The sequence below is a fragment of the Phyllostomus discolor genome, chromosome 12 (genome assembly GCF_004126475.2).
Source record: "Phyllostomus discolor isolate MPI-MPIP mPhyDis1 chromosome 12, mPhyDis1.pri.v3, whole genome shotgun sequence".
Classification (NCBI taxonomy): Eukaryota; Metazoa; Chordata; class Mammalia; order Chiroptera; family Phyllostomidae; genus Phyllostomus; species Phyllostomus discolor.
The window spans coordinates 11193056-11204746 of NC_040914.2; the positions used below are offsets into that span (position 1 = coordinate 11193056).

The following is an 11691-nucleotide window of genomic DNA, read 5'->3' on the forward strand; positions in this document are numbered from 1 at the left end:
ACAGTTGAGAGTCCTGATCAACTAGAATGCAAAAGAAGGCATCTTTTAAGTTCACTAATGAATACCAATGGCTGCCCCAGGTATAGTACCATTTGCCAAAGTGTAAGGATTCAGAACAGTGGGATAAATGTCTTGCACAATGTCATTCATGGCCCTTAAATCTTGTGCAAACCAATACTCATTCAAATGAGGTTTCCTGATGGGCAAGACGGGGATATTGTTTGGATAACCACAGGGCCGAACAAGTCCATATTCCTGGAACTTCTGTTTTATTGAACATATTCCTTCAAAGACATCCTTTCATAAGGGGTATTGTTTCTCATTGGGAATTCCTACCCCTGGCTTCAGGTCAATCTTAACAGGGGAGGCTCATTTACCTCTCCCTGGCCTCCAAGCATCCCACAGAATGTGGTTTACCTGGTTCTTGCTTTCTTCTGGCTCCCCTCTGGATCTCATAGGGAACAGTCATGCATCCTCTGGAGGGACCTATAGGTAGAGTTGTTCCTCTGAAAGAAGAGTGATCTGAGCAGGGAATTTTGACAGCAGGTCTCTTCCCAAAAGAGATATGGGACACTCTGGGATATACAGGAAACAATGAGTTAAGACCATATCCTCCATAGCACATTCTAATGGTTTCAAGGAAAACTGGCTTTCAGGGTTTCCAGAAATACCATTACTGTTACAGGGTGTCATGAGGATCAAGTTAGGGGTTTATTGGCCACAACATATGTTGCTTCCATATCAATCAAAAAGTCAAGCCCTGGCTGACATAGCTCAGTGGATTGAGCATGGGCTGCGAACCAAAGCATTGCAGGTTCTATTCCCAGTCAGGACACATGCCTGGGTTGCAGGCCATGGCCCCCAGCAACCGCAAATTGATCTCTCTCTCTCTCTCTCTCTCTCTCTCTCTCTTTCTCTTCCTCCCTTCCCTCTCTCGAAATAAATAAGTAAAATCTTTTTTTAAAAAAGTCCACAGTTTTCCCCCCAATGCTAGTTTTACCTGAGGTTCCTGGTGGGGGACATTAATAGGTTGCTGTAATGAGAGAACCTCTGGGCACCATCAGTCACTATCAGAATGATTTCCTCTCTTTAGCATAACTCTCAAATTTTCAGGCTCTGGCCTGTCTTCCTTTTCCTGGGACACTTGTTTCTCCAGTACCCTGTTGTTTTGCAATACACATATTGATCAGCAGCCGGCATTTTAGACAGGGGTCAGCACCTCCTGCCTACAGACGGAACTTCCCTGGACCCTGTCCTAAGAGGATGGTGACTGCTTGGGCCTTCCTCTGTTCTCTGGTATTGTAAACTTTGGAGGCAATATCTAGTAATTGAGATGGATTCATGACTATTCCCCCCTCCAACTTCTGAAGTTCATTTCTCATATTGGATGTGCTTTGGGAGATAAAAGTCATATTCACCATTCTAACATTTTCAGGGGCTTGTGGATCTAAGTCTATATATTTTCTATAGGCTTGGTAGATTCTTCAAGAAACTCAGAAGAGCCCTCTGTGAACTTTTGTTTCACTTCCTGTACCACTTTAAGACTTTTCTGCTTGGGGACCCCTTTCCTCATTCTCTCAAGAATGCATCTCTTGTAAGGTTCTAAGAGAGGAAGGTCATCTCTGTTAGGTTCCCAGTTGGGCCGGGTTAGTGGTATGGCTCTAGTAGGGTCAGGGGCCCCATCTGGATTTTCTTGGTGCATCCTCTGATCCTCTTCATTTGCCTTATCCAACACTAGTCTGTGCTCATCCTCCATAAGCAAGATGTTTAATAAAGCTTGTATGTCTGCCCAATTGGGATGATGGGTGGCAAAAATGGATGCAACCAAATCAGTCATTTTAGTAGGGTCATCCCTGTAAGTAGGGCATGAGCTTTCCTAATGTAACAGACCTGATGTAGAAAATAAATTATGTGCCCAATAATATGCAGCAGGCTGGTCTTCTGGCCCTACTCCCACTGGATGTCTCTGCAAAAGATATTGCCCTGCCCTGGTAAGGGCTTTTCCTCCACCAAATTTGGTCACCTGAGGGGTTAGAGACAGTGATACCAGTTCAGGTGCACTTTCTCTTGTTCCCTCCACTGAATAAGGGAAAAGATCCCTGGACCAGGATGGGCTGCGGGGACCCTGACCATGATTGCAGCAGTAATAACATCTAGATCTTCCTGATCTCTCTCCTCTGCACTTCTGCTATCTTTCACAAGAAAATTCCCCTTTTCTCTAGACCATTAACTTATTTCTTTTTAATTCTGCCTCTTTATTATGTCAACTCATAAAAGCTTCTATTCATCCAACTTCCCTGACCTTTGACAAAACAGTTCTAAATGCAGTATAGTGTGGAAATTCAAAGACCCATTCAGTGGCCAGCACTCTCCTGAATCTAGATTCTATGTAAGCCAAACAGTGTTACAGAAAAAATCCATTTTCTTTTTCATCATTGGTTTTATAAGAACACATCTACCAATTTACCAGAACCTGCCCCAGGCGGCTGTTTTCCAGAACAGAGGGTTTTTCCCCCATTCTACCAGACAGAGCTCCAAACGGAGGGTACCTAAACCAAATCAAAAAACATCCTTTTCCAGACAGAGTTCCTTCAGACAGAGGGTAACCAAACCAAATTGGACACCATTTTTCAGACTGAGCTCTGTAACCCAGAAAGGTATCTTTACCAGACCCAGTTGTGACGCAGGATTTTAACCTGAACAAGAAAGTGCTGCAATTCAAACAAATGTGATAAACCATGAGAACTACCAGGAGTTTTGGGGAGAATTCCCAAGTGAAATCACTTGGCAGCTGTTTGGAATTCTCCAAATCGAAACGGCCCGGCACCTTTCAGCCCAGGTGGCCGATGGGGCTCCTCAACACATACCCTGACTTACTGGAGAGTCTCAAAATCTGTCCCAGCAGATTGGCCAGTGCCAATCACAGTGGCCAGAATATGAAACCAGAAAAGACACCAGCATTTGGGCTTCCTGTCACTACTAAATACAGTAAGCAATGAGAGCAATTGAATCTTTACGGGCACTTAATTCTCATGGCCAGCAATCTGAGAAGACAGTGGGTTCATACCCTAACAAACCATCTAACTAGGGTTATAACATTTTACCTTAAACTAAAGTTTTTCAACTCTTGAATCCCATATCATTTTTTACATTTTTTTCATGCACAGTCAGAAAGAAGGCAGCTCTAAAATTTAACTGAATAAATGGGAAGCATATTTGTATTAGAAATTAAAAGCTTCTAGGAGGAGTACAGACAAATTCTTTTATAAAAAGTTAATAAAATTTTTCAGGAACTGTCTCTGAACTAAAGAAGGCTTCTGAAGCTATCAAATGCCAGCACCTCCTTCCTCTTCCTTCTGATAGGGGACTCAAGCATTGGGGAATTTTAGTTTAAGGTAAAAAGTTATATGCCTACTAAGTAATGTATATGTTAAAGTTTTGTTTCAGAAACTATTGATAGATAAGGCCCATCATGGCTCCTAAGAAAACAGCCTACCTCCTGGGGCACTGCTAAAGATTATTGCCTGGGGACAAGTGGAGGCATCCAGGCTTTTGTGTTCCAGGGACAGACAGATGACCACCCATCCCCGGGAACAGCTAACCACCCAGGATAGGGGTGTTCCAGCTTCTTTCACCTGATCCTCCCTGAATTTCAGAACCCCTCACCACACCTTGTGTATTCCCTGGTATGAAAACATTGGCCTGGAAAGAGAAGACAAGATGGTCTGTTAGATTCAATCACTGTCATTGCTAATTGGGTTTGGTAGTGACAGGCAGCCTGAATGCTGGTGTCTTTTTCAGTTTTGCTTCCACAGTCCTTTACTATATCCTCTGCTTTCTGAGGTTTCTGAGTATACACTTGCCTTATTTATGTTTTTATTTATTGTTTTACTTTTTCCTGCTTTATCATATTTATAGCCCCTCATCTACCACTCCTTAATAGATTTTGAGAACATGAGAATAGAAATTTTTGACAAGAATTATCCAGGAATTCTGTCAACTCCCTTCATGGAATACCTGGTCTCAGGCAGAGGTGAAACAGTTTAGTTATTTAGGAATATCTATATTCCTAGATATTTACAAATATCTATATTCCTAAAACTACAATACAGTTTTTAAATCTACCTGAAAGCTCCATTTATTTTCTCTGGGACCTTGAGGTGTTCACCAAAACAGTAATAATTTTAATGTTGGAATATGTGATTCTGGCTATTCTGACCCATTCTAATTAATATATTAAGTGGTTCCTGAAAGTAAAGCAACAGAATATACAAATAAGGTTCATTGGAAAACTTTATATTGAAGTCTGCTCACCTTAAAAACAGTTGTAGGAAACTAAACAAGATTTAGAACTAGAAAAAACAAACAAGCAAGCATATGTTTGCTCTGAAAATGATCAGGGTATTTCATTTTCTGATTACCAATATTTTAAAACAAAGTAAAATTGCTGTCATGGGGGAAATTTCAAAGGCCCTTGCAGGTACTGAGGCTACATTATCTGTTCTCCATCACATCCAGCTGAGTTGTCTTCTTCCTGGGAGTAAAGCTTCAGTGCAAATAGTAGGGATGTCTGATCAACTAGTGACAGTTTTTAAATCACAACCTGCCCACTTCCATCTATAAAAAGTGAGGAGGAAGCATATGTTTTTACTGGTCAAATCAGCCCAATTCACCTGATAAGGGTGAGTCTTTTTTATATAACCATGGTGCCCACATATTTTTTTTTTCTGGAAGCATGAATGGTATTTGGAACTAAATGCTTTGGATACTGAGTTAATTGGGGAAATAATATGTATAAAGCAACTGTCTCAAGAAGAGAGAGAATATTCTGTCTCTCTCAAGAAAAGAGTGTATATTAAAAAACCTGGAGAGAATATTTGTTGCAAAATGTTCCAATGCAACTTGGGCCCTTTCCAGTACAAACAATGGCAACATGAAGTCAATCACTTATTTTAACATTAACAGTTGATAATACATTGCCTCAACTTGATTTTTCTCATTATTTTTTAAGGCCTGATACACTAGCCGGAATTAAGACCACTACACAAAACTATTTTAAAAGAGGACTTAAAATTTCATAGATAAGTTCCTCTAATTCTTGAACCTGGAAGCTCACAGAAGACCTGGGCTGGAGGCTGGGCAACTCTGAATATTGCAGCCCATACCTGGCCCCCATTCTCTCAAAACCATGGAAAGGGAGAAAAGAGAAGCCCCGTCTCTCTCTTCCTGTGGCATCCAGGAGGACTAGCAGAACTTGCTCAATGGTGTTAAAGTGAGCAGGAGACTTATTCCTTTTTTTCTTTCCTCCCTGTTTTTTCCTTTTTTTTTTTTTTCTTCCCTCAAATAAGACAATAAGATGTGGAGTTATGAAAGGTCCAAAGACAGATCCAAAGGGGGAGCCCAACAACAACAACCCCCAAATTGAGAAACTGAGACAAATGTCACTTTTTTATTTCTTAGATCCAGCATTTTATTTTTTACATGCATTATTATTATTTTCCATTATTTTTACTCCTTTTATTTTATTAGTATTTTTTAAATTTCTCTTCCATATGTTATATTTTTTTTCATTTAATTTCTCTCTTTCATTGCATTGTTTGATTGGTTTTCCTTATTCTCTCTTTACTTTACTTTAATTTTCCTTCTTTCACTTCACTTGGGTTCCAATAACAGGCTTCTTTTGATCATCTACTTTCCATTTTGCTTATCCAAATCACATATTTCTTGTCATATTATTGTTGTTCCAGTACTATTGTAAATATTTGTTGTTCCATACAATTGTATAGACTGCACAGCAACCCTCCCTCATCTTAGCCCACTTCACTTTATTCCTAAGCATTATTATTGTTGTGGTTAACTTTATTCTCTCTCACATTATACCTACTTTCTATCCTTTACTCCCACTATTTCTCATCACCTAACCTTGTGCAAGCACCCTGTTTTCTGGATTCAGCTCATAATCATCCTCCCCTCTAACAAAACTCTTATCTCTCTTTCACCTGTTATAAAAACTGGCTAGTTGGGTGAAATATTACAGTGAACACTATTCTTATCCAAAGAAGCTCCTATCTTTTCCCCACTTGCTGGTATTTTAAATCCCATAAAATACTCTCCCTCTGTCTTAATCCATTTTGCCTACCCCCTGCCACTGATCACATACAAGAATAGGTGGGTGCTGTGAACATCAGTACATATAAAACATTTACAAAGAAATTTATAGAATCAATGCAACCCCTATTAAAGTACCAAAGGTGTATTTCACAGGTATAGAACAAAGATTTCAAAAATTTATATGGAATCATAAACGACCCAAAAGAGCTGGAACAATTTTGAGAGAGAAGAACAAAGCAGGGGGGTTACAAGACCTGATATCAAACTGTATTACAAGGCCACTGTAATCAAAACAGCCTGGTACTGGCATAAGAACAGACACATAGAGGGGAGAGGGAAGGGAATTTCAGGAGAAGGGGAGAAGTGTTTGACGGAACTATCATAAAGGACATATGGACAATAACAAGAGGGGGTGGAAATGAAATGGAGTTGGGGAGGGCTGCGGCGGTGGGCTAGTATGGGGGTAAAGGGCAGAAAACTGTATTGAACAATAAAAAAAAGGACACTTAGACTAGTGGAAGAGAACAGAGAGGTCAGAAATAAAGCCAAGTCTCTATGGTCAATTAATATTTGACAAAGGGACAAAATGCACAAAATGGAGTAAAAACAGCCTCTTCAACAAATGGTGTTGGGAGACCTGGAGAGCCACATGAAAAAAAATGAAACTCAATTTCCAACTGACACCATACACAAGAATAAATTCAAGGTGGATAAAAGACTGAGATATAAGTCTTGACACCATGGAAGTCCTCCAGGAGAACATCAGCAGGAAAATCTCAGACATTCCATGCAGCAATATCTTCACTGATATGTCCTTTAAAGCAAGGATCATAAAGGAAAGAATAAACAAATGGGATCTCATCAAATTAAAAACTTCTGCATGGCTAAAGAAAACAGCATTAACATGAAGAGAACAAAGTATATGGGGAAACATATTTGTTAATGATAACTTGGACAAGGGTTTGAGCTCCAAAATATATAAAGAACTAGCATGACTCTACTCTAGCAAGACAAAAAAAAAATTACAAGATGGCAAAGGACTTGAACAGACACTTCTCCAAGGAGGACACACGACGGTCCCCACAGGCATATGAAAAGATGCTCAGCACCACTAGCCATCAGAGAGATGCAAATCAAAACCACACTGAGATACCACTTCATACCTATGAGAATGGCCATCATAACGAAATCAACAAACAAGTGTTGGGCAGGATGTGGAGAAAAGGGAACCCTAGTGCACTGTTGGTGGGAATGCAGACTGGTGCAGCCACAGTGGAAAACAGTATAGAATTTCCTCCAAAAATTCAGAATGGAACTGCCTTTTGACCCGACAATTCTACTGCTGGGATTATTTCCTAAAGACCCTGAAACACCAATTCAAAAGAACCTATGTACCCCAATGTTCATAGCAGCACAATTTACAATAGCCAAATACTAGAAGCACACTAAATGCCCATCAGTAAAGAGTGGATCAAAAAGCATGATACATTTACAGGATGGATTACTTACACAGCAGAGAGTAAGAAGGGACTCGTTCCCTGTGTGACAGCATGGATGGAACTGGAGAGCATTATGCTAAGTGAAATGAGTCAGGTGGTGAGGGGCAAATGCCATATGATCTCATTTTTTTAAACAAGAACCTAATTCACAAAAGAAAAAGCAAGCGAAATATAAGCAGAGAAATTGAAATTAAGAATAATCTGACAGTAACCAGAGGGGAGGTGGGAGGGGATAATGAGGGGAAAGGTTTTCAGAAGCTGTGGTGGATACCGGCAAGCAGTATCCATCTCTGCTATGAATGCTCCTCAAAGCATGAGAAAACATACACAGAGACAACCAGGTCCTGTGGGGAAATAGGGACAGAATGGCCACTCTTTCTATTGGAGAGTGCCCTGTTTCCATTGCCAAGCAGATTTTTATTGAGAATACCCACTTAGTTTGTGGATTCACAGTCTGGCAGAAAAGATCAAAAGAAGTAGGTGACTTTCAAAGGTGCAGACAGAACCCCCACTGTGATTCTGGGCAGAGCTTGGAGTTTTAACATTTGAAAAGACTAACAGGGCTCAAAGGGCTAGTTTTGGTTTCCTGTCTGTGCCTTCAAATTCTAATCTAATAACATCCTCCAGCAAACAGATCTCACAGGATCTTGCATATTCTATGTCCCAGGCCTGATTATCCCGGGGTCCCCCGACTCTGCTCTGGACTGCACCACCCCTGCTACTTCCGCAGGCCTGAGTTGGGCAGAGGAGACAAAGGTAGCCAGGAGACTTGGATTTCTCACATCTAAGAACAAGGACTCAGGCTTTGTTTTGACAAAGCTGAGGGGGTAGGGGTTGATGTCCATCACCCCTTCATTTCCACAGCCCCAGATCTCTTTCCAGAGGCTTCCTTGTGATCATGACTGTGTTAGGTGATTCCCTCTGTGGGAAATCTTACCTGTCATTGGCTAACTGATCAAGCATAGGAGGTCAGGCACAGGAGAGGCAGCATTCATGCCAGGGAAATAAGTTTTGTCTCTTTAGTGGCTCCTGGTTGGGAGGTCTCTCACCTAGCCTAAGTCATGGGGGGTTAAAGCTTCTTGAGACCATGCATGGCAGTCCCCAACAAGGAGCAACTGTAAAGGACACATGGACAAAACCAAGAAGGGTTGTAGAAGCAGGGGGTGGGAGGTGGGTTTGGCTGTGTTGGGGGGAGTGGAGGGGGTTAAATGCAGAAAACTGTAATTGAACAATAATAAAATAATTTTAAAAGGTACTCTTTCTATGGTTTCTCTTTTTCAGGCAGGTTAATAAGAAGTTAGCAATATTCCTTGGCAAACGAAATGGGGAAATTGAGACAGATATCTGAACTGGGTTAACAATTTATAGACAAATACAAAATCTCACCAGAATGAAAAGCCTCAAGTACTTAACAGTGAACAAATATGTGCTGGACCTCCCATCAGGGTGGTCTTCCCTTATCTGGAAAGTCACTGCTCATGTAATTTCAAACTTTTATCCTGGAAGCAACCAATTAGTGGAGACCACAACCATGAAAGGGCACCCCTGAAAAAACTGATGAATATCTTAATGAGCTCTTCTTTGAGACCTCATGTAAAATCTTTACTTTTTCAAAGTAGATAGAACTCCTTGAGACAAAGAAACCAGCATGTATTCTTCTTCATCTTCATTTTTAACAGAATGTTTTTAATTTTTTTAAAGCATGGTTTTTTGAAGATTGTATTGTTGGGAACTGCCCAGACTGGTATCAGAAGCTGAAACCCCGGCCTAGGCTAAGGTTAAGGGAACGCCCTTGGAACCATAAGCCAGCAAGGAGACAAAAGCTTATCTCCCTGGCAGGAATGCAGCTTCTGCTGCTTTATTCATAACTGAACCCCCAAAAACTGGGTCGGTTAGCCAAAGATGGGTAAGATTCCCCAAGGGGGGAACGACCTAAGACAAGCACGATCACTTTGGGAGGCCCCCCAAAAGGACTTGGGGGGCTGCAGCAAAAGGGGGTGATGGACCCTCACTCCTCGGCTTTGACATAGTCTGAGTTCTCACGTCTGGGAGAAAATCTCCTTATTTCGTGGTTGCCTTAGTACCCTTGCTCCACCTAAGCCTGAAACAATGACAGGGTGGTGCAGCTCTGTGCTGAAAAGGGCGGATTCCCCAGGTGATAAGGCCTAAGAAAGAATATGTAAATTACTGTGAAACCTTCTTTGTTTAGAATGCTCTCAGTTGAATGAGAGGGGTCCAAGGAGGAAATTAGTTTGTTCCTCAAAATCTTACAGCTCTTTGACCCCTACTCAATAGACCAGCAGAGTTCCTTGTTTTCTATGGTTCCTTACTTCCCCCTAATGAGTACTGTACTTTACCTGAATTATTATGCAAATTGAGTCCAATAAAAGCAGGAATGGACGGTAAATTGGGGCGCTCCCCACTTGGGGGGGGGTGGCCATTTCGTCCCTACTTCCCACAGAAACTAGTTTGTCTCTGTGCCTGTGTTTTTTCTTGCGTGTTTTTCGTCGAGCCATCTAGAGCGTTCCGTGATCACTGCTGGCCAGTGACCCACGCGCATCATTGTATTTATTTCTTTTTAGAGATTAAGGAAGGAAGGGAGGGAAGAAAGGGAGAAAGAGAGAGAGAGAAACATCAATGTGCAGTTGTTGGGGGCCATGGCCTGCAACCCAGGCATGTGCCCTGACTGGGAATCAAAACTGCGACACTTTGGTTTGCAGCCCGTGCTCAATCCACTGAGCTACGCCAGGCAGGCTTCATTTTTAATTTTTTATTAAACATTTTAACAACAACTCCCCCATAATTCTACCAATGTACAATGACTTAATAACATGCAAATAATTCAGACAGAAGACACATGGTTGTTCTTGATGAATTTACTTATAATAAATTCTCATGATATTTTATCTTAAAATATATGAACTGGCTAGACATTATTAGTAATCTAAAGTAAAATGGTAACATAAGGATGATTTTAACACTGGCGTGAATTTGTGAGTCAATTTAAGGACAGTGACTGTAGAGATTTATTTTGAAAATCTGGGGTCAAAAAATTTTTAGGAAGCAACCATGTACCTTTGTACACTTGAAGATCAACAGCTAAAAACCCACTATCGATGAAGATCATTAAATGATGATGTACAATATCCATCACACATCTGTTTCAAGAACAGCATGTGTTCAGAATTGTACATTTCTTTATAAATAAACATCACAATATTACTAACTATAGAGGAACCACTGGAATGAGTTCCAAAACATGTTAACTCTCATAAGGCGTTCCTGAGCTCTATTTTAAGGCATCCATTTTTATCTTGCGGCTTTAACAATATCTTCTTTGCTTTAATTGGTTTCATATCTCCATTTTCACCTTCTTCATAATTGGTACAGTCTCTTTTTGTGACAATATTTTTTTCCAATTGTCCCCACCAAAGCCCGTATCTTCTAGCCATTTCTTCATCGACACATCAAACTTCACTCTTTCATGTTCAACTTCTTCTGTTTGTTCTTAGAATTCATCTGAATCATTAGTTTCTCAACTTCAGGATTTAATCCTGAATGGCATTGTTCCATAGAGAAGATCTTCACATAACAAGAAATTCTGCTCTTCTATTTTAAAACTGTCCTTCTCCTTAAGCTCTGGCAAATCCAAGTACCAGTGCTCTTCGCTAGTAGTTTCCTTGTCTTACTGTTATAGTTGTTTCTTGGTTTCTGAGTACAATCTTCTTTGCATGAACTTCATGCACAGCAAATTCTTGGACAACTTAGTCTTGCACTCTGTCACCATGCTAGTTTCCACTGGGTCCCACTCTCTGCCACAGCATGAGTTCTTCTTGAGTCACATCTACTCAAATATCCTTTGCAAGTAAAATTTCTTTCTTCTAAACTTTAATGGATCTTCAAGAAACTTGCAACCAGGGGAGCAATGGGCAACAGCAACTCATCAGGGGAAACCTCCTGAATTTGCTCCCAAGACCCCTTTTCTGCGAATCTGCTATAAGCAGAAAGCAGCCCCATCCTATCCTCACATCTTTCTCACAGTGTCTGAAGAGAGCCACAGCAGACCCACCCAGTCTCTCTT

At 40.8% G+C, this 11691-nt stretch overlaps 1 pseudogene; it reads right to left on the reverse strand.

Annotated features, from left to right (window-relative positions):
- Positions 1-10879: 10879 nt before the first annotated feature.
- Positions 10880-11468, reverse strand: LOC114511396 (annotated as a pseudogene).
- Between the last annotated feature and the right edge of the window lie 223 nt (positions 11469-11691).